The sequence below is a fragment of the Eubalaena glacialis genome, chromosome 12 (assembly GCF_028564815.1).
Source record: "Eubalaena glacialis isolate mEubGla1 chromosome 12, mEubGla1.1.hap2.+ XY, whole genome shotgun sequence".
Classification (NCBI taxonomy): Eukaryota; Metazoa; Chordata; class Mammalia; order Artiodactyla; family Balaenidae; genus Eubalaena; species Eubalaena glacialis.
Genome location: NC_083727.1, coordinates 56,910,453 through 56,933,507, shown reverse-complemented (window position 1 = coordinate 56,933,507; position 23,055 = coordinate 56,910,453). Strand labels below are relative to the sequence as shown.

Here is a 23,055-nt window from a genome sequence, read left to right as displayed (position 1 = left end):
TCACTAGTACATTGTTTCTTCTGCTTATAGTATCTGTAGCTTTACATATATCAGCTAACCACAAGGTCTTTCTCCAGTTGCAGTTATCTCCTTTTTGTTCCTCAAACCCAAACAACATTTTATGTTTATTTTCTGCCTTCTCTTGAAAAACTCATGTTGTTGCCTATGCACTACACACTCTTCTATTTATAATTTCCACCTTATAGATCAGAATTTAGGGTTAGCACCAAAAAGAGAAATTGGCAACAATTACGAAGCAGAATATTTGCTAGTTTTATTAAATATGATATTGAACTCACCTTGTTTTACTAAGTAGGAATGGTTGAGACAGTCTTTCATACAAGAAGAAAGCATACATCCCTGGGAATTAAGATAGGCAGAAGAAAGGTAACAGAATATCACACATAGATTTCATGTGTCAGACAAAAATCAATGAGGTCAGTAGCTGAGAGACATAAGGACATGGCCCCTTTCAGTTTTATAATTTCAAAGCAAAATGTTCAAATCAATACCTGATTTCACTGTAGTTAGTGCAATCTTTTCTAATGCAGGATACATACTTATTTTTTTTGAATAAGTGGAAAAACATTATTGATCAAATATTGGTTCAAATATTGCATACATTAGCATCACCAAAATACTGTATATAGTTCATTTAATGAGGCAAGATCTATTGAAGAAAAACATTAATTTATCTGAGAAAAATTATCAAACTCATTCTTGTCCACCAGTCACTAAATATAAAAAATTCCAATTCATAACTTCTTTCATCATAAGATGCCAAGATAACACTTAGAAAATGTGAAGATCTCAAAAAATTGAACACTTTATTTGAAGTTTAAAACTAGAAGCGCCTACCAATAGAGAGAGATCCATGTATCCTTCATCAGTGTACCCTGCTCCCTTACTATTCCTCCCACTGTTTGCGTCAGTCATACTGGAACTTACTGTCTCCTGTGTAAATCTTGATTCTTGATTCTGTATGTAGGGTGGTTGAATTTCTAGTAGTAACATGATACTTAGTTTTTTTTTAAAGTTTCTATCAACATTTAACAGAGACTTGGTCTTTACAGGAAGTCAGTGAATACGTACTGCATTTCCTGGGCAAGTTTGTCAGGATCTCAAAAAGAGAGGAGGCAAAATTATAATCCTTTAGCTCACTTCACACGTGGACTCCAGGGAAGAAACAGAATCTCCATACGATGAGAATTGAACCAAGGGTACAAAATATGTTCAAAGAACACAGAATTTCAAAAAAAAGTAAAATGTTAAAAAGGCCAAAGAAAAGTCACAGTGCAACTCATTGTAAAATGCTAAGCTGAGAAAATCTCTAGTTTGACTTGGGTCATTTTTTTCAGTTTCTTTCAGCCAAAAATTTTTTCTCCTTTTCTTTTCTCTCACACAAGAGAAAACAAATCAATAGTGCAAGTTCCTTAAATAATCTCATATTTGCTTTTCCTTTATTTAGACTTAATTCTTTTTTCCTTGTGTTCTTGATTCTAACGCCCAGTGAGCTTGTATCACATACTTTATATAAGCGCTACCATTGCCGGCTAATGATGCTCTTACTGCTCCTCATTCTCCCTGTTCTTCACATATTAGCCTCAGAATAGAGGTAGAAGCATGAAAATAAATCACAGTTTCTTTATGCTTTCATCCTTCCATGGACACATAAGTTGTTTCCATATCTTGGCTCTTGTCAATAATGCTGCAATGATCATGGGAGTGCATATATCTTTTCAAATTAGTGTTTTCATTTTCTTCAGATAAATACCCAGAAGTTGAATTGCTGGATCATAGAGTAGTTCTATTTTTAATTTTTTGAGGAACTTCCATATTGTTTTCCATAGTGGTTGCACCAGTTTACATTCCCAACAGTGCATAAGGGCTCCCTTTTCTCCACATCCTTGCCAGCGCTTGTTATTTCTTGTCTTTTTGATTAGCCATTCTAACAGGTATGAGACGATATTCCATTATGATTTTGAGTTTCATTGCCCATAGCATTAATGATGTTGAGCATATTTTCATGTATCTGTTCACCATCTGCATATCTTCTTCGGAAAAATTTCTATGCAGATTGTTTGCCCATTTTTAATTGGATTGTTTGTTGGGGTTTTTTGTTATTGAGCTGAGTTCTTTATAAATTTTAGATATTAACTCCTTATCAAATATATGATTTACAAATATATTCTCCCATTAAGTAGAGAATGCCTTTTTATTTTGTTGGTTTCCCTTGCTGTGCAGAAGCTTTTTAGTTTGATCTAGCCCTACTTGTTTATTTTTCTTTTTGTTGCCTTTACTTTTGGTGTCAGATCTAAAAAATCATTTCCAAGACCTATGTCAATGAGCTTATCACCTGTGGTTTTTTTTTTCTAGGGATTCTATGGTTTAAGGTCTTATGTTCACGTCTTTAATCCATTTTGAGTTTATTTTTGTGTATGATGTAAGATAGTGGTCTAGTTTAACTACTTTACATGTGGATGTTCAGTTTTCATAACATGATTTATTGAAGAGACTGTCCTTTCTCCATTGTATATTCTTGGCCTCTTTGTCATAGATTAATTGACCATATATGTGTGAATTCATTTCTGAGCTCTCTCTTCTGTTCTATTGATCTATGCATGTTTTTATGCCATCACCATACTCTTTAATTACTATAGCTTTGTAATATAATTTTAAAATCAGAGAGCTTTATGCCTTCAGCATTGTTCTTCTTTATCAAGATTGTGTTGGCTATTTGGGGTCTTTTGTAGTTCCATACAAATTTTAGGATTATTTGTTCTAGTTCTTTGAAAAATGCCACTGGAATTTTGATAGGGATGACAATGAATCTGTAGATTGCTTTGAGTAGTATGGACATTTTAACAATATTGGTTCTTTAATCTGTGAGCATGGAATATCTTTCCATTTACTTGTGTATTCTTCAATTTCTTTCAATAACTACAGTTTTCAATATACAGGCCATTCACTTCCTTGGTTGAATTTATTCTTAGGTGTTTTATTCTTTTTGATGTAATTTTAAGTGGGATTGTTTTCTTATTTTTTCTTTCTCATAGTTATTAGTGTATAGAAATGCAACAGATTTCTGTATATTGATTCTGTATCCTGCAACTTTACTGAATTCATTTATTAGTTTTAACAGGTTTTTGGTGACTTCTTTTAAGTTTTCTATATATAGTATCATGTCATCTGCAAATAGTGACAGTTGTACTTCTTCCTTTCCAATTTAGATGCCTTTTATTTCTTTACCTTGCCTAATTCCTCTGGCCAGGACTGTGTTGAATAAAAGTGGAGAGATAGCCATCCTTGTCTTGTTCCTGATCTTACAGGAAAAGTTTTCAGCTTTTCATCATTGAGCATGATGTTAGCTGTGGGCTTTTCATATATGGCCTTTATTACATTGAGGTACGTTCCCTCTATACCCACTTTATTGAGAGTTTTTACAATAAATGGATGTTGAATTTGGAAAATGCCTTTATGCATCTATGGAGATAATCATATGATTTTTATCCTTCATTTTGTTAATGTAGTGTATCATATTGATTTATTTGTTGATGTTGAACCATCCAGGCTTCCCTGGAATAAATCTCACTTGATTGTGGTATATGATCCTTTCAATGTATTGTTGAATTTGGTTTGCTAATATTTTGTTGAGAATGTTTACATGTATGTTTCATCAAGGATATTGGTCTGTAATTTTCAATTGGTCTGTAATTGGCATCTTTGTCTGGTTTTGTTATTAGGGTAACGATGGCCTGGAAAATGAGTTTTGAAAAGTTCCCTCTTAGAACTGCATTGGCTGCATCCCATAAGTTTTAGTATGCTGTATTTCCATTTTCATTTTTCTTTATGTATTTTTGGATTTCTATTTTGATTTCTTTGACCCAGTGGTTGTTCAGTAGCACATTGTTTAATCTCCACATTTGTGAATTTTCCACTTTTCTCCTGTAATTGATTTCTAAGTTTCATACCGTTATGGTCAGAGAAGATGTATGATATGATTTCAATCTTCTCAAATATATTAGGACTTGTTTTGTTGCCTAACATATGATCTATTTTGGAGAATATTCCATGTGCACTTGAGAAGAATGTGTATTCTGTTGCTTTTGGATGAAATTTTCTGTATATATCTGTTAAGTCCATCTGGCCTAACATGTCATTTAAAGCCAATGTCTCCTTATTGATTTTGTCTGTATGATCTATCCACTGATGCAAGTGGGATATTAAAATCCCCACTATTCTTATACTGTTGTCTATTTCTCCCTTTATGTCAGTTAATATTTGCTTTATATATTTAGGTGCTCCCATACTGGATGCAAAAATATTTACAAACATTGTATCCTCTTGTTTGATTGAGCCCTTTATCACTGTGTAATGCCTTTCTTTCTCTCTTATATCAGTCTTTGTACTAAAGTCTATTTTGTCTCATATAAGTATAGCTACCCCAGCTTTCTTTGCATTTCCATTTGCATGGGATATACATTTCTATCCTTCATTTTCAGTCTGTGTGTGTCCTTGATCTGAAGTGAGTCTCTTACAAGAGACTCACTTGTAAGAGGCAGCATACAGATGTGGCTTATCTTTAATCCATCAGCTACTCTATGTCTTTTGATTGGAGAATTTAGTCCATTTATATTTAAAGTAATTGTTGATAGGTATGTACTTAATGTTATTTCAATAATTGTTATCTGGTTATTTTTTAGCTCCTCTCTGTTCTTTTCTTCTTTTCTTGCTTTAACTTGGTAGTTTGATGACTTTCTTGAGTAGTATGCTTTGACTCTTTTCTCTTTATTTTTTTGTGTATCTACTATAGTTTTTTGCTTTGTGGTTACCATGAAACTTACATATAACAACTTATATTTTTAACAGTTCATTTTGTTGATAACATAAGTTTGAACATATTCTAATGCTCTACATTTTTACTCCCCCATCCCATGTTTTATGTTTTTGATGTCACATTTTACATATTTTTTAAATGTGACATAAAAACTGTCAAAATCTTAAAGAAGAAATAGCAGCAATTAAACAAAAAATCTCTTCTATAAAATAGAAATATAAAGCATTTTACTTGGCCAGCATTACTCCAATACTCCACACAAAAACAGTACCAAAAAAAGAAAAAGAAGCAAGAAACAACAAAACAACAAAAAAAGAACAACAAAAAATAAAACTATGATGAACATACACATAAAAATTCCCCACAAAATATTAGCAAATAAAATCCATCAATACACAAAAGAATTATATACCATGACCAAGTAAGATTTATCTCAAGAAAGTTAGCTGGTTCAATATCTGAAAATCTATCAATAAAGTAACCATATTCACAGTCTAAAAAAGAAAAAGAACATCATCATATCAATTAATACAGGAAAAAAGTTTGACAAAATTCAATCCTCAATTATGATAAACACTCTTATCAATCCAGGGATAGAAGACAACTTCCTCAACTTAATAAGGGACATCGATAAAACTCTTAGCAATAAGATACTTAATAGTAAATTACTTTATCCTGTCTTCCGGGTGTCACAAACTATGCAAGGATGTTCATGCTCACCATTCCTATTCAACATTGTACTAGAAGTTTAGACCATTGCCATAAGGCATGAAAAAGAAGTAAAAATCATACAGATTAGAAAGGAAGAAATAAACTGTCCCTATTTGAAGAAGACACAGTTTTCTACATAAAAAATACCAAGGAGGGGTTTCCCTGGTGGTGCAGTGGTTGAGAATCTGCCTGCCAATGCAGGGGACGCGGGTTCAAGCCGTGGTCTGCGAAGATCCCACATGCCGCGGAGCAACTAGGCCCATGAGCCAAAACTACTGAGCGTGGGCGTCTGGAGCCTGTGTTCCACAACAGGAGAGGCTGCGATAGCGAGAGGCCCATGCACTGCGATGAAGAATGGCCCCCGCTTGCCGCAACTAGAGAAAGCCCTCGCACAGAAACGAGGACTCAACACAGCCAAAAATAAATATAAAAATTAAAATTAAAAAAAATTTTTTAAAAATTAAAATACCAAGGAATCTACCAAAAAAAAAAAATCCTCCTACTATTAATAAGTTGGTTTTGCATGCTTGCAAATAGAGGAATAGAATACACACAAATCATATTTCTATGTGCTAATAATTTAAAACTAAAATGATAATTAAAAAACCTACCTGGTACAGTCTCTCATAAAATAATGTACAGGCACTGCATGTTTAAAATGGAAAAATATGATGAAATAAATGAAAGACCTGAATTATGGAGAGACATAACTTATTAATGAATTGAGAGACTCAATCTAGTAGGACGTCAATTCTCTACAACTTAATTTATAAAATCAGCAAGGATTCTGTACATATTTACGATGTGAATCTAAAATTTATATAAAAAGCCAAAGTAGACAGAATAGAATAAAATACCTAAAAATAGATATCTGTTTAAAGACTTACTCTGTGTTATTGGTAAAGAAGATAAACACATAGATGAACGGAACAAATCAGAAACAGAGTATGCCCAAACAAGTATGGCCAAATAACTTTTGACAACAATGTAAAAGTATTGCAATATATAAATACTAACACTTTCAGTAAATGGTGTTAGAATAATTGGACATATATACTCTAAAATAAACTTAGATTTAATTTTCACAATGTATATAAAAACTAATACAAAATGGGTGGTCCATGTCAATGTATAGAGAAAAACAATAACTTTTTAGAATCAAACATAGGAAAAAGTTCTCACAGTCTTGCACAAAGAAATACCAAATTCACAACCTATGAAGATAAAATCCTAATAAATTGAATTGCATTAAATATTATAAAGCTTTTACTCTCCTAAAGACTATGTTAAAAATGAGAAGCCAAGAAACTTTTTTTTTTGCAAAGAACCTATATGACAAAGGAATTGTATACAGAATATGTTAAACATCCTCAAAAATTAATAGAAAGAAAAAATTATAAAGTGAAAGAGTGACATCAATGAAAATGAAAGGGCAAGGCCCTCCATAAATTCTCTCCTCCATAAAAACAGTGAGAAAACTGGCAAAAATTGTCACAATGAACTTTGTTGAAAATCTGGAAATTAACCAAAGGTTTGCAGCAATATGAAGAATGTTTATGCAAAAAAAAGTCTGTATTCTCTGACCATAAAGCAACAAAAATAGAACTTAATCTTCCAGTCTCTAAAACTACCTGTTCTTGAATAACATTTTTCTAATAAGAAATGAAAATACTAGACAATGTAAAGTAATAAAGGTGGGTAATTTATGCGGCAAAACTCATGAGAAGTGTCAAGAATTATAAGCAGTGATGAAATACGGAAAGATCATGAAAATAAGCTAAATATAAAACAGTTTATCAGAAACAGTAAAAGTTTTTATGAAAACAAGCAGAATAATAAAGCTTAAGGCAGAAAGAAATGTATTAGTACAAATAAAAATAATTGAAATATTTAAACACTATTTAGCCCTCCTTCTACAAATAAAATTGAGTAGGAAATTTTAAAAATACATTCTAATAAAAATTATAAAGGTGATTTAGTAAAAATTATGGGGGTATTATTAAATAAAATGTATAATTCACAATTATATTTTAATAACTTGAAAAGTCACAATGAATTAACTACATGATTATAAATTTTAAATTAGAATAAAAAATAACTATACTAATAGAAATACAATTAAACATGGAATTAATTGTTCAAGAATAATTTCCTAAAATATTTAGCTCCACTTGCTTCCTTAGACAAATTGTTTCTATACACTTAAGTATAAACTACACCAAGATAAGGATAAATCACACAGAGGCTTAAAGTCAATGAATTAATCATATGGAATTAATAAAACAATTATATCAAAACTTGACATTTAGTCTGCAGAAAAGTTTTCCAAAGGTATCTTCTTCTAAACTGTTAACAACAATCAGAGATACCATTTTTGGAGCATTTACTGTGTACCATACACAGTGTTAAGACCTTTATTCATATTAACTCCTTTAATCTTCATATTTATCCTCTAAAAATAGATGCTATTCTTATCCACATTTTATGAATGAAGCATTTGAATTACAGGAAAATGAAGTAGGTTGTCTATAGTCATAAAGTGGAAAAACTAAATGGATTACGAACCTAGAAAAAATATGGTTCCAGAATTCATGCTTTCATCACCTGTGATTGTTCATCTCATTCCATGTGTTAACTTGGCTATGTTATGACACCCAGATATGTGGTCAAACATTATTCTAGATGTTTCTGCGAAGGTAATTTTTAGATGAAATGAACACTCAAATCAAGATGGCCTTGTCCACTCAGTCAAAGGCCTTAATAGAAAAAGATGTCGTTTCTGGAAAAAGAGGGAATTTTGCTGGAAGACTGCCTTTGGACTCGAACTGCAGCTCTTCTCTGGGTCTACAACTTACCAACCCACCATGCAGATTTTGAACTTTCCAAGACTCTGTAAATGTGTGGGACAATTCCTTAAAATCTCAATCTCTCCCTTCCTTCTCTCTCTCTCTGGGTCTCTCTCTGTGTCTCTGTATCTCTCTTTGTCTTTATCTCTTTTTCCTCAGCATCACTGTAGACCAGGGTTGATGTATGTTATGTTGCTCTGAAATTAAGCTCTCTGTTATCAGTGGGAATGAGAGCATTTCAGAATAGCTCAGACTAACTGGCAACACTTAGCTGTAAGAGGTACGTACAATGAATGTGATGGATAGCAAGGACAGACTATAATCCACAGCAACCTGACCTACAGGGATCTGTGATAATTTGAAGAAAACATGGTGCTTCAGGAGGCAAGACAGATGTGGACCCCATACAAATATTTTCTGACATATAATACCAGAAAGAACTCTGGCTGTGCCAGTTTTCAGATGTAAACTACTTCTGAGACCTAGAGCTCATTGGTTTAATGGGAGGCTGGGTCACCTTGAAGAAAGGCCCTATAATCCCACAGGAAGCATATACCATACTGGTCAATAATTTTTCTCCAAAGGAGCTGACAGCTGTTTCTCATAGTAACTAAATACTAGGAAAATTGAATACTCAGATCTTCACAGGGATATTGGATACAGAGTTTAAGCTGACACTGAACTGATACCAGGGAATCCAAAAGTCATGAGCCCTCCTCATCCCTTCACCCCCTGTTTAGAGTGATAATTCAAATTCCAGTCCAACTCCATCTCATAATTTTTCCAGTAGGTCTGTTGACCTAGGCTATTTCTATGATCTCTGAATGCATGATCAAGATGAATATAGGTAAGTGATCTCAGAATCTCATTTTGTTTTCTTGACTTGTGGATTTCAGAGCCATTATTGTAGAAAAGGCTCAATAGAAATCCATGATACCTCTTACCCCTACTCAAAATAGAGTACCAACAGCAACACTCAGTGAAATGGCACAGTACAGTGCAAACTTCACAAACCTAAAGGATGCAAGGATGATAGTCCCTGTCATAACCCCACTTAATTCAATACTTTGGCCCCTGAAAAAGCAGATAGATCAAAGCAGATGACAGTGGTCTATTCTAACTTTAACCATGTGATAGCCACAATCATAGCTGCTCTAATGAATGTAGTATCTTACTGAGACATATCACACAACCCTGAACCTTGGCAAATGGCTATTGGTGTGTTATTATCAACCCCAACCCAGAATGGGAATCAGAAGCCATTTATAATCCTTTAGGACAGACAGCAGTACACATTTACTAGCCTTAGAGCTACATTAATATTCCTTCTCTGTCACAGTAAAGTATGAAGAAGGCTAGATCCTGTAGTCAATGTACAGAACATCATGTATGTCATCCATATTGACAAAAACTGAATCAATTTTGGGGCTTTGAGTAGGTCAATAGCAAGAGAGGAAACTGTATCCATTTCAAATTATGGTACTAAGTAGTACTGTCACTTGAACCGTATGGCTTTGTAGACGCCATGATGCTAGAAAAACATCTACAGAAATCAGGGCACATGTGGATATTTATAGCACAGACTTCTGGGATTCTCAAGCAGTGTCATGATTTGTGCAACTGAGAATTATTCTTCAATTCAGTTCTTGGATCTATCATAGATTCATAAGCCCTTGACATTAGCCTTGAGTCTTTCGGTGACTAGAGGACATGAAGATGCCCACAATGAAATGCATATTTTCTGAAATACCAGATAATAAGTTTGAGTAGACTTAATACCAATTCATCATACAATGGAAAGAGAGTCTTTGAGGTATAGCTCAGGCAATTAGAAAGGACAAAGTATATTACATAAATAGGTGTCCTAGACTCACATGTCATCTATATCTGTTGTATTGATATTTATCCCTCACACTTTACAGGTAGTTCCCTAAGACCAGATATCAAAGAAGGAAAAATTCTAGGTCCATTTAATGGCTAAGTTAGTTCAATATATTGGTGTGAACTAAATATACTTTTTCAACATTATTGGTCTGGAACCTAGGAATGGAAATTATAACAGCCCATCTCAGTGACACATTGGGGAATTTATCCCCACTATTTTAGACTGTGTTAAAAATTTATTTTTGATTTAATTCTTAGGTTTTAATTTCTTGGGGCTTTGATTTGTTGGAGACAGGCTTTTCTACTTGGGAATACAGTAAGGGTTCAACTAACATACGCCTGGTTACTTTGGACAGTTTGCACCAAAAATCTGAAGGCAGACAAATTATTCCTACTTTGATAGAGGTAATTGACTCTGCTTTTCATGATAAAATAGAGCTGTTGCTATTAAATCAGGAGAAGGAAGAATATGGCTGCATCTCCGGAGATTTACTGGTGTGCTTGTGCATGCTTCCATTTTTGGAGATAACCATAAAGAGAAAAGTATAAGCACCAGGAACTGGCAACAGCACAGTTACCTTGGAGAAAGAAGTCAGGGTCATCTTACTGGGCAAACCTACTTATTAGCAGAAGTACTGACTGAGGTTGTAGGAAATCTAGAATGAGAGGTAGAAGAGAGAGATGATATATATAAACTATGGCCACAGGATGAACTGCATACAGGAAACTAACTTCTCAATGGTTTCTTCAATTATCCTCTTTTTAAAACTGCAACTGGCTACAAGCATCAGTGAATCAGTAAGTAAAGAGAGTGGATCTGAATTTTGCAAGAAGTGAAATGTAGCAAAACATAATTACTGATGGTTTCCTATTCCAAGTACTGGTATGTATCCAACTAAAAGCATCTCTGATGGTGAAAATTTATGGTCTATAAGTGCCTGAGAGCTGACAATCCCAGGAGAAGCCCTCAAATAATGAAGGAAGGAGGTGATGGGTAAATATCACAACTTTTTTGACTTTAGGTGGAATAATTCTGAGGTGAATTTTATAAGTCTCTCCGAGGGTCACTAGTGGGATAAAACCCTATTTTTCCAAGGTGTTAACTTAATTACTATCATACCCTTGAACGACTATATCACTCCCCTAGTCCCTCACTGTGCTCCTGAGATGATTTCTAAATAAATTATTTGCTCTATACATGTCATTTTGGACTAATAGGCTTAGAAAACCATCAAGTGAAAATGTCTCTCTAAAAAATTCTTTGGAAGATATAATTGCTATAGGGAGCATGGTCTACCTAGAAAACTGAGAGAGTTGAACTCCTTTTCTTGAAATTTTGTATTACATTGGATTAGATTAAATTCCCCTGACTTGAAACTGAAACTCTATCTATAGAGGGATAGAGATATAATAATTGTTGACCTATGAAACAAAAGGAAATCAACCTAACCTTCCAAAATAATGTTATTAAAATGTCCAGAGATTAGATAAATATACGCAAATATCTTTATGCATTAAATGGAAAATGATTCCCCATTTCAACAGCAACACCAACTATAAAATACCTAGAAATAACAGTAAAGAACATTGTTTAAGATCTATATAAAGAAAACAACACAATTTTATTATTACAAAAAAAGTATAATAAATTTGAGTTAGGTATAAGGAAGAACCTATATTTCAGAATGGGTGTACATGGTGTATGTGAGTTGTAGTTTCACTATATAATAAAACTTAAGGTTACCAGAAATCTGATCATTAAGACTTGAATGACTGGCCAAGAATTTTGGATTTTAGTTTGGCATCTTGGGAGTGGGTTTGATCATTTCTGAATTTTAGAAAGTTTGGCATTACATAGTCTAATTTGGAATATCAAGAAACTACAGTAGGTAAAACAAGTTCTATGTGACAATTACATAATTATTATTGGTATAGATTCTAATAAGAGAAGATTTTATCAATACTAATAAGAGAAGCTGATAATAGGAATATTATTTTAAGAAGGCAAAATACTCTCTGTTTCAATTTTCCTAAACCAATATGTGTGTGTGTGTGTGTGTGTGTGTGTGTGTGTGTATAAAATTTAAAATGTAACCATTATTGACTATATAGCTTTTTCTCTAAAGCTCATAATGGTCAGCTCTCCAAATATATTCTATGGCTCAAAGACTACAATCAGTCTTGCTATGGCTGTTGATAGTTCTGATATCCAGAATAGCATGGGTATCCCTACTTTAGCAGAAAACTGCCAATCCCCTCAGTATCTGTGAAGATCTCAGAACTGTTTTCTCTTCTCCTGATATGATTATGATTTTCTTTAAATTGGGGTAGGTGGAGATATGTTACCAATGAAGAATTGAACATTCTACTTCATTCTTAACTAAGAATTTCACTTTAACAACATCTTTGCACATTAAAAAATAAAATAAAATTCCTTGAGGGTAAATAAAAGATGTCTGGGCAGAGATAAAATGTAAAGCATTTGAAGATGATTCTAAGATTGGGGATTATGTATATATATAAGAAAAATCTGGTACAATGGCAATAGTCCCTTTGAACTTGCAGAGAATAGATAATTTTTTAAAAATTTTAATGAATCAGCAAATTAGATTCAATTTTCCAGATAGTCAACAAACTAAAGCAGCACTTTCCACATTGTGTAGCTTTCTTAGGTATACATGTGATTAATACATATAACACCAAATCAGTTAGAAGCGTTCATTCAATTATTAGCTTTTGTGATACACTGAAAAATATTTTCCATAGAATAACATTTGAAAATTTTAAGTCTCTTTGACTATTTTGTTTCTAAAAAATAAATGCCTATATTTCTGCTCTGACATGTAAATAGTGCGGATGTTAGCACATCCATCCTCACAATAAAAAATGCTAAACAAGTTGAAAAACAACTCAGAGAATTGAGGTCAAAGGGCAAGCTGCTGCCCACAAACCTGAATAGACTCAGATATGGAGAATCACAGAAAATCACAACTTACTTGGAGCAGAAGCCACTTCTGGCACCAGTACAAGTAGGCAGACTTAAACTGTAATTGAAGAACTGCTGGCAGCTCAGTGTGGAGTATCTTGAAAGTTATGACCTCTGGGGATCCCAGTGTTAGGGAGGCCACCAAAATTCCATGAGTTTTACCTTCGGGATTCCCACCAGCTTCTCACTGTGAAAAAAAAGAAAGGAAAAAAAAATCCCTTAGTTCTTCCTGTGTATAGTCTTCATTACCGTAACTTTATAATAAGATTTGAAAGTGGGTACTCTGAGTCTTTCATATTTATTTTTCTTTTCTTTTTTTATAAATCTACTTATTCATTTTTGGCTGCGGTGGGTCTTCGTTGCTGGGCGCAGGCTTTCTCTAGTTGTGGCGAGCGGGGGCTACTCTTCGTTGTGATGCACGGGCTTCTCATTGCGGTGGCTTCTCTTGTTGCAGAGCACAGGCTCTAGGCACATGGGCTTCAGTAGTCGCAGCAGGCAGGCTCAGTAGTTGTGGCTCACAGGCTTTAGAGCGCAGGCTCAGTAGTTGTGGCACATGGGCTTAGCTGCTCTGCGGCATGTGGGATCTTCCCGGACCAGGGCTCAAACCCGTGTCCCCTGCGTTGGCAGGCGGATTCTTAACCACTGCGCCACCAGGGAAGCCCTATTTTTCTTTTTGAAAAGTTGTTAAGGCTATTCAAGGTCCAAAAATATGGTGGGAATTTGATTGGAATTCCATTGGCTCTATACGTCAAATGGGGAAGACTAGTATATTAGTGATATTGAATCTTTAAATCCATCAATAAGGGTTTTTTTTCTCCATTTAACTAGGCTTTTTTTTTTTTTAATTTCTTTCATCAGTATTTGGAATTTTCTTTATCCTGTTTTACTGAAATACAGTCGACTTATAACATTGTATAAGTTTAAGGTGTACAACAAGATGGTTTGATATATGCGTATGTTGTGAAATGATTACCACAGTAAGTTTAGTTACCATCAATCACTTCACATACTTAAAATTGTTCGTTCCTGTGATGAGAACTTTTAAAATCTAGTCTCTTAGCAATTTTCAAATATATAGTACAGTATTGTTACCTATAGTCATGTTGTACACTACATCCCCCAAATTTATTTATCTTATAACTGGACATTGTACATTTTGACCACTTTCACCCATTATCCTACCTTAACCCACACCTCTGGCAACCACCATCTTGATCTCTGTTTTTATTCATTTGTTTTTTCAGATTCCATATATAAGTGAGATTATGCAGTGTTTGTCTTTCTCTGACTTATTCCATTCAGCATAATATCCTCAAGGTTCATCTATGTTGTCGCAAATGGCAGGATTTCCTTTATTTAATGGCTGAATAGTATCTAGATCTATATATATATTCATCTGTTGATGAAATTGTTTGTTCTATTCTTTTTTTAGGAAAGAGTGCTAGCAACACTTCCTCCAGATCTCCAAAATCATGGTGGAAGATGTAAGTTCATATATATATTTTATTTAGTTTATGAATCAAGATTGAAACATTAATGTAGCTCATCAGCCACATATAACTGGATTCAATAAATTTTGTCTATTAGGATAATTTTTCCTTTTGTTTACTTTTATATGTAATTTATTCCATGAGTTTCACTTATATTGCTATAATATCTTATGGTTTGCAAAATAGGAAGCCTAATCTTAAAATATTCCTGTATGGTAGGAGTATTCCCATTTTAGATGAAGAAACTGATGCTCAAGGAGGAAAAATTTTTGACAAAGTTTACCACGAAAATATACACTGAAGTTTGAAAATTAGCTAGTGCTTCCAAAATCCATGTCATTGTTCCATACTTATTCTGTGTTTTATGTAACAGTGCACTGTAAACATTATAATAAAAATAAAGATTGAATACATAACATGTTTATAAAATTAATATATAGTTAACAATTAGACTTTATATCTGTGTTATGAGTGCTTTGGGGATATAAAACTCTTCATGGATAAGAATAATCTAATCTAGATATCAGAATACTATTCTATGTATCATGAATATGGGTATCAAGCATGATATGTTTAAATGAATCTCTATCAATGTGAAATACTTCATCATTGACAAATGATGGGCTATATAGGAAATTAGTATTTAGGAAATAAAGATATAATTTTAAAAATCCTTGCTTTCTTACTAGGGGATAAAAAGGTTGAAGTAAACTGTAATATTAAATTATTTTAAGAATTAAATAGATTACTAAAAATAAAAAACAGAAATATTTTCCTAGAATTTTATTCTGAATGTTCTTCTAAATTGAAAATATATTACTGTGCTAGATATCAAGCCTCCAAGAAAAGCACTTAACAGTTTCACATTTCACTGACTAGTGTTTGAGATAGTTACTTTAAATCATAGCAGGATATGTGGAGTTAAATGATTTTATCTTGGCTTAAGAATTAACCAACAGCTGAGCACTTTACCTGCAATCTCATTCAATGTGATTTTAATGGACTAGCTCATGGTGGGAAAATGCCATCACAATTAAAATGAATCTCTTAGGTTTATGAATCCTTGTAGAGACTAACTCAAGAAGGATATCAACAGAGGTTACAAAGAATATTTCAAACTTGAAATTGTTTGTAATACTCTGCATATGTGACATTTTTTATAAACTCTTACAGTTTATTATATTTTCTATTTTAATACACAGTAATCATCAACTAAATATTACGTGCATATTTTAACAAGTGCTATAGACCTGATGTTAATGCTCTTACCTTGAAGAGGATTATTTGTAGTTCAAGGCTTTAAACTACTCTCTAATGTGTAGAATTCTACACTGAATAGTTTGCCTAAGTGTTCCGAAGCATTTTACTGTGCAAGATATTGCCATCATTAGCATCAAACTTCTGGATCAGAAACAAAAACCACAATGCCCTATGTTGTTCATCTATGTTGTTGCAAATGGCAGGATTTCCTTTATTTAATGGCTGAATAGTATCTAGATTCAGCCATTAAATGAAGGATTCTAGAATTAACAAAATCATTGAGGCAGGTTCTAAACAATTTTTTTCTCACTAAAATTTTAGCATTATTTATTTCAATAGAGTGTTTAAAATTGTTTTAATGGCAGTGGTGTTGAGAGGATTAATAGATATGATATCAATAGATTTAAATGAAGAAGTGGTTGAAAATTTATAAAGATTACCTTGGTAATAACACAAAGGCAGGAAAGACAATAAAGACACATTGCTAGAAGTCTAAATCTGAGTTATCCTAAGTATTTAATTGGAAAGATACTTGAGACTATAAAGATAGCAGGTCTTGGACTAGGATAAGAAATGAGGTACAGAATTAAAGGAGGTACTCTCAGATTCTTGAAAGTGAGTGCCTCCTTAAATTTTGTGTCCTAGGCTCTTGCCTGGCCTCACCCTAGTCCTGAGCAAGAAAAGTTGAATTAAATACTACACAGATTTCCCAAGTTTGGATATTTCAAAGGACCCACGAGGCTTCCCAAAGCATACTCACATAATGCTCTTTATTTAAAGGTGAACGTATCAATAAGACATAGCAATAGAAAGAGAGTACAGGCAAGTTTTGGAGGTCTGAAATATATTCAGGTACAATCTCCCCAGAATCCTTAATGCACATGGGCCAGGCTTCAACATCAGTTGAGCCATCAAGATCTGTGCAAGGAATCTGGGTCTCATGAGCACTCAAGGCAGAAGTAAGGAAGGGCGATTACACATGTCTGGCAATGTAGTTAAACATTGCCATAGCTCATAGGCTATACCAGGTAAAAACCATCAGTAAACCAAGCCCTAGGAGTATCTAGCAGATTTTTAGACTTTAAACTACACATGATAAATCCCACAGCGTTTATCTTGGTCAAAGCCAACCTCCAGTATCCCCAGAGATAAGGATAGAATTTTCCCAGACCAGCTGAAAATCAGCTCTATCCTACACATACTCCAGTATGACTCCCCTGACCTTAGGGCTTCTATGCAAAAACATTTTAACAGATGCCAGCAGGATTGCAAATTAGTTTTAAACCAATCTTAAGCATGCACGAGAGATCTTGATAGTCCTAGATGTGGCCCAAGGCTTATATCAGGAATAAATTAAAGTAATAATAACTGACTACAGGAATTTGAATTCTCTGGACACTTATCAAATTTTGGCTTTTCATTACTTTTGGTCCCTTCTTCATACACACACCTTTTACATGTACTACTGAAAAATTCCAAATTTGAAAAACTGCATTATGCTTAGCTATCTGCATTATGTTCAAGGTTGAGTGTTCAGTGGTTTGATCCTCAGAACAGGTTTCTTTGGAAAATGTTTCCAAAATCATGTATTATCTTTGAACTCTTGTATGTATTTATTTGCTTTTCTAGTAGGTAAAATGAAAATAAAGAAATTAACCATAACCAATTTAAAATGGTTAGTAAACAAATAGGGTGAAACATTTAGATGAAATAGCACTGTTTGTAAGGTAATAACACATGTGGAGAGTTTAAATGCAAAAACAGAATGCCATGAGAATTTCCATATTGTTTATGATCCCTGATTTCCAATATGGTATATGTAAAAATACTCTGAAAAGTATTTTTATGCTCTTCTCTACATCACTAAGACAAATTAATGAAGATACCACATTCCAATTTTGAAAGTAAAATATAACCAGTATGATTGGAAATACTCTGAATTTATATTTTATTCATAGACTGTCTTAAGAATTATTTTTATAAGCATCTGTTCAGATATATTTTTATTTTTTATTAACATATTCATAGAGTAAAAAAAATTTTCTGTCAGGAAAAGTTTTATCGCATAAATGTATAGCATCAAAGTACACATTTACTACTTAAACTATAGTGAGGTTACTAAAGCAAAAATGTAGACATGGAAAAATGTTTTGAAATTACATATTTCTATAAAATTATTTAAAGTAATTGAAGTAATTCTTCAACATTAAAATGATAATTATTTTGTTCATTTAAATAAAATACTGCATAGACATAGGTATATATAACATGATGGAAAATTTCATTGATATTAAAAAATCAGAGTATAATGAAAAAACTACAGAAATACACAAAAACAGTAAATTATATTATAAATTCCTGGTGAATGATGTCAATAAAACCACAGAAATGTTTTGGAATCAGGAGGATTTGAAATGACTCACAAATGTGTAATAATGAACTACTCTTAGACATAACTATTCAAACACTAAATATGTACTGCTTAACATCATTTATTATAATTTTAATTTAAAATTTTTACCATTTTATTTTAAACATCATTGTCAATATTGGGTAATGTCTTATTTAAAGATGAAAAAATCTTTAAGTTTTATAATTTTCATTAAAAATTTGAATCTAAATTACATAGCAGAGAAAAAAGATTGGAAAGGTTATAATTAATATTTTTCATGAGATAAAAGTATTTCTATTAATGTTGGAAAAAATTTAAATAGGAACTATAATATGTTGATATAATTTTGAATTATCTGAGTTATTTTATTTAAATAGTGCCTCATTCTTTCTCAGTTTTCTAGACTTAATTGTTGGGGGACTTCAATGGAAGAGGAAATTATGCATATTATCCTGTTAAGTAAAATTAAAATGTATAACATAATACTATTTCTGTCAATGAATTTTAGACACTTGGTAGTTCAGGTTTAGTAGCAACATATTAATTCATCAGTTTTTTTTTTAACTTTTCTACATATTATTGCTTAACATCTGGAAAAAATTTAAAATCTATCATAGTAAATATTGATATCTAAGAATGTCTTTTAAACTTGTTACCAAAAATCTTTTGTGTGCCTCAGTGTGTTAGTTTTATTATGCCCATGAATAGATTAAATCTGTATACTTAAAATAAAATTAAAGACAAAATGGTACAGAACTCCTGAACTGTGGAGTTTTTAACTTTATAAACTACCAAACATGCAAACTGCTATCAACTGCCTTTTGTATATAAGATCTGTAAAAACTGCACTCCTTATAATAAAGCCCCAAATCCTCCTCTCTATGACTAGGATAAAACACTGAATTGAGACATGGTTAATGTATTAATTTGATGAATAAAATTTATGCTAATCTCACTCAATTTTGACCTGCGGCCGCTTGCGGAGACATGGAAGAGGGGGCAAGGAAATCAAGAAACCTGGAATTGTGTTGCCATTTAAATGAGTATTCCTAAAAGGTGAAAATGTGGAGACGAGAAAGCCTAGGTGAAGGTGACAGAAAGACCTGGACACAGTGGTGCTGTCCCTGCCAAGCGCGCAAAGCCCCTCGTACTGCTGAGCCAGTACTCAGAGAAGGAAGTGAAGCGCTGAGGTCAGTTAACGTACAATATGTACCAGGACACCTGACTGCCTCCAGTAGTAAGGAAATCCTGCACTTCATTGATGGTGCAAAGAGCCCACCAGCTCTCCAAGCACGATGCCGTGACTAGCCTGTCCACCTACAATGTCCGGCTGGCCTGCAGGGACAAGCAGGACACCATCTCAGGTCCTATCCATGACACTGTCTCCAACTCCCACCTCCAGTATGACGCCTTGCACCTGGTGGGAATGAAGAGCCCAGGACCCCGGCATTCCTTCAGCCCGAGTCTGTTTGTGCAAAGTGCCAGAGGCCTCAGGGAAGGCTCCGTGTCCGAGAGCGGAGTGGGGTCTGTGGAGGCCAGCTGCCTGGTGATCCTGGCTCCCGTTCCACCAAGTCTTCCACATACTTTATGTGGAGTCCACCATGGACTTTCAGGGAAGAGCAATATTGGAAGGGGTCTCGATACCTACCACCACTTCTGTCCCATCACAAAAATGACTGGTTTTCTCACAAAAGTGAACATTAGAGGACCCCACGAGGCTGAAGCAGGAACCTTCCCAGGTAAGTGCGCGCACAGGCGGCACCTTGCCTGGCCTCCTGCGTGTGGACGTCGCCGAGTGCCCTGACCACCAACGAGAGCGCTCAGAGCGCTGGACCCCTAGCTGCTGATGGCCTCTGCACTGACGCAGTACACCCAGCTTTCCTCCCAGGAGACCCAGCATTTGGCTGCCCTGGGGCCCCAGTACCGCAAAGGGCCTCAGTCCAGAGTTCGCCATCCACACGCGGCAGCTCAATGCAGACAGCCGCAAGTTCCTGCTGCTGGGGCTGAGACCCCTTATCCCTCAGGAGGATAGCCAGCACTTGGAGGACTTCCTGGAGACCATCAGGGTGATGGACGGTGACTGCATGCATCATCACGGTAGGGGCAAGGCCTGGGCGCTTTGCTGTCTCCACCCACCCCCTTAGTTTTGGCCCATCCTTGCCAGGAAGAGGTTCCTGTGACCTCTGTGCATCCACACTTCCTATCCCTGGGCTGGGCTGGGGGCTGGACGACAAATTCCAGGCACAGGTGTCCCTCTGCTGTTAAGGAGCACTTCTATATTGAGAAACAATATATAAAGCAATATAAAATAACTCATTTATGATCATATTAAACTAAACTTTGCAGATATTTTCATTTCCTGCTACACTGACTGAAATATTCTTTCCCCTGCCGCCTCATTTTAGAAATCCTTCCTTATTACTCACATCCTCCATAAAATATTTTGTAAAGATACAGTGCTACATATTTTTAATTAATTTATTTGTTCAAGAAGAATTCTTTGGATACCAGTTATGTGTGAGGAGGGTTCATGTAAGAAAATTTTCTGATAGTCCCATAGGTAATGTCACAATTTTGGAGAAATATATATTTTGTTGACATGTTCATTGCCTAAAAATTTAGATATCGGCAGTAAAAATTCTTTATTTCCAAGTTAACTGACAAAAAGTTAATGAGATTCCTAAAGTGCAGGGTTTTCGGTAGAGGTAGAGGGGTGATGTTATAGTGAAAGCTTCCTAGGCTTATCAAAAATTATTGTACTAGTCCTGACTTTGCATAAATTAATACACGAACAATAGAAAGTTCTAAATCAGACTTTTACATCAAGAAATAGTTCATTGCACTATGTAACTAAACATTTTATTATTGGTTCAATCTATGATTAACACCAGAAGAGATTCCACAGAGTGGAGTAGGCATAAAGTGTATCACTCTTCTTTGCTGAGATTCCTTTCTACATCAGAAAATTTGTGATAATTTATCATCAGAAGAAGATGGGCCCTTTATTGATACTTTCATTAAAATCTACTAAGGATTTTTTTTCCTCTGAAATCAAGCCAAATGGCTTTAAGAGAGGCAAAACTGTTATTCCAAATGGGCACTGTGTGTGTCCCTCTCCACAAAAGGCCATTCTCCAAATTTTGCAAATTTCCCTGAAGGCAAGGAAGGTCATGGCTTGGGAGAAATGACAGATAAATGAATTTCATAACGAGGCTCCATACTCCTATGCCTTTACTCAAGACTGCTAGAAAATTATGTGACTCATTATCCTCTCTTACACAGGGCATTCTTGTTTTTATCTGTACTCTTCACTTGTACCAGCAGATCCCCAGATTTATAAGTTTGAAAGAGATAGAAAGCTGAGTAAAACTGCTAGTTTTTTTTAGTTTATAAACAATTGTTGTTTCTTCTTCTGATATTATTTTAGTAGATAATATCAAGTGCTCTGGATACACTTCTTTCAGATTGAAAAAAATAAATACTTAACACACACACACACAGACACATATATATATACACACATACATACATAGATATATGCACATGTGAGATAAATTTCTATTTCTATATGGTTTTGAGTTAGGAACCTTGTTTCTTTAATATTGAAGTGTTTCCTCTGTAACTGTTTCTTTTCTATTGTCATTTCAAGTAATCTAAAGGACTGATTTTCAAAAATTCCTCTGGGACAACACTAAACGCACCAACATTTGAATTATAGGGGTCCCAGAGGAAGAAGAGAAAAAGAAAGGGTCTGAGAAAATATTTGAAGAGATTATAATTGAAAATTTCCCTAACATGAGAAAGGACATAGTCACCCAAGTCCAGGAAGCAGAGAGAATCCTATACAGGATAAACCCTAGGAAAAACACACCAAGACACATATTAATCAATCTAACAAAAATTAAGTTCAAAGAAAAAATATTAAAAGCAGAAAGGGAAAAACAAAAAATAACATACAAAGGAATCCCCATAAGGTTATCAGCTGATTTTTCTGCGGAAACTCTGCAGGCCAGAAGGGAGTGGAAGGATATACTTAAAGTGATGAAAGGGAAAAACCTACAACCAAGATTACTCCATCCATCAAGGATCTCATTCAGATTCAATGGAGAAGTCAAAAGCTTTTCAGACAAGCAAAAGCTAAGAGAATTCAGCACCACCGAACCAGCTTTACAACCAGTGCTAAAGAAAATTCTCTAAGTGGGAAACACAAGAGAAGAAAAAGATCCGCAAAAACAAACCCAAAACAATTAAGAAAATGGTAGTAGGAACGTACATATCGATAATAATGTTGAATGTAAATGGACTAAATGTCCCAACCAAAAGACACAGGCTCACTGAATAGATACAAAAACAAGACCCATATATATGCTGTCTACAAGAGACCCACTTCAGACCTAGGGACACTTACAGACTGAAAGTGAAGGGATGGAAAAAGATATTCCATGCAAACGGAAATCAAAAGAAAACTGGAGTAGCAATACTCGTATCAGATAAAATAGACTATAAAATAAAGACTGTTACAAAAGATAAGGAGGGGGCTTCCCTGGTGGCGCAGTGGTTGAGAATCTGCCTGCCAATGCAGGGGACACGGGCTCGAGCCCTGGTCTGGGAAGATCCCACATGCCACGGAGCAACTAGGCCCATGAGCC

At 34.4% G+C, this 23,055-nt stretch overlaps 1 pseudogene; it reads left to right on the top strand.

The window, feature by feature from the left end:
- LOC133102241 (cerebral cavernous malformations 2 protein-like) overlaps positions 1-20,210 on the top strand; it is an 80,547-nt pseudogene extending 60,337 nt beyond the window's left edge.
- Positions 20,211-23,055: the final 2,845 nt, after the last annotated feature.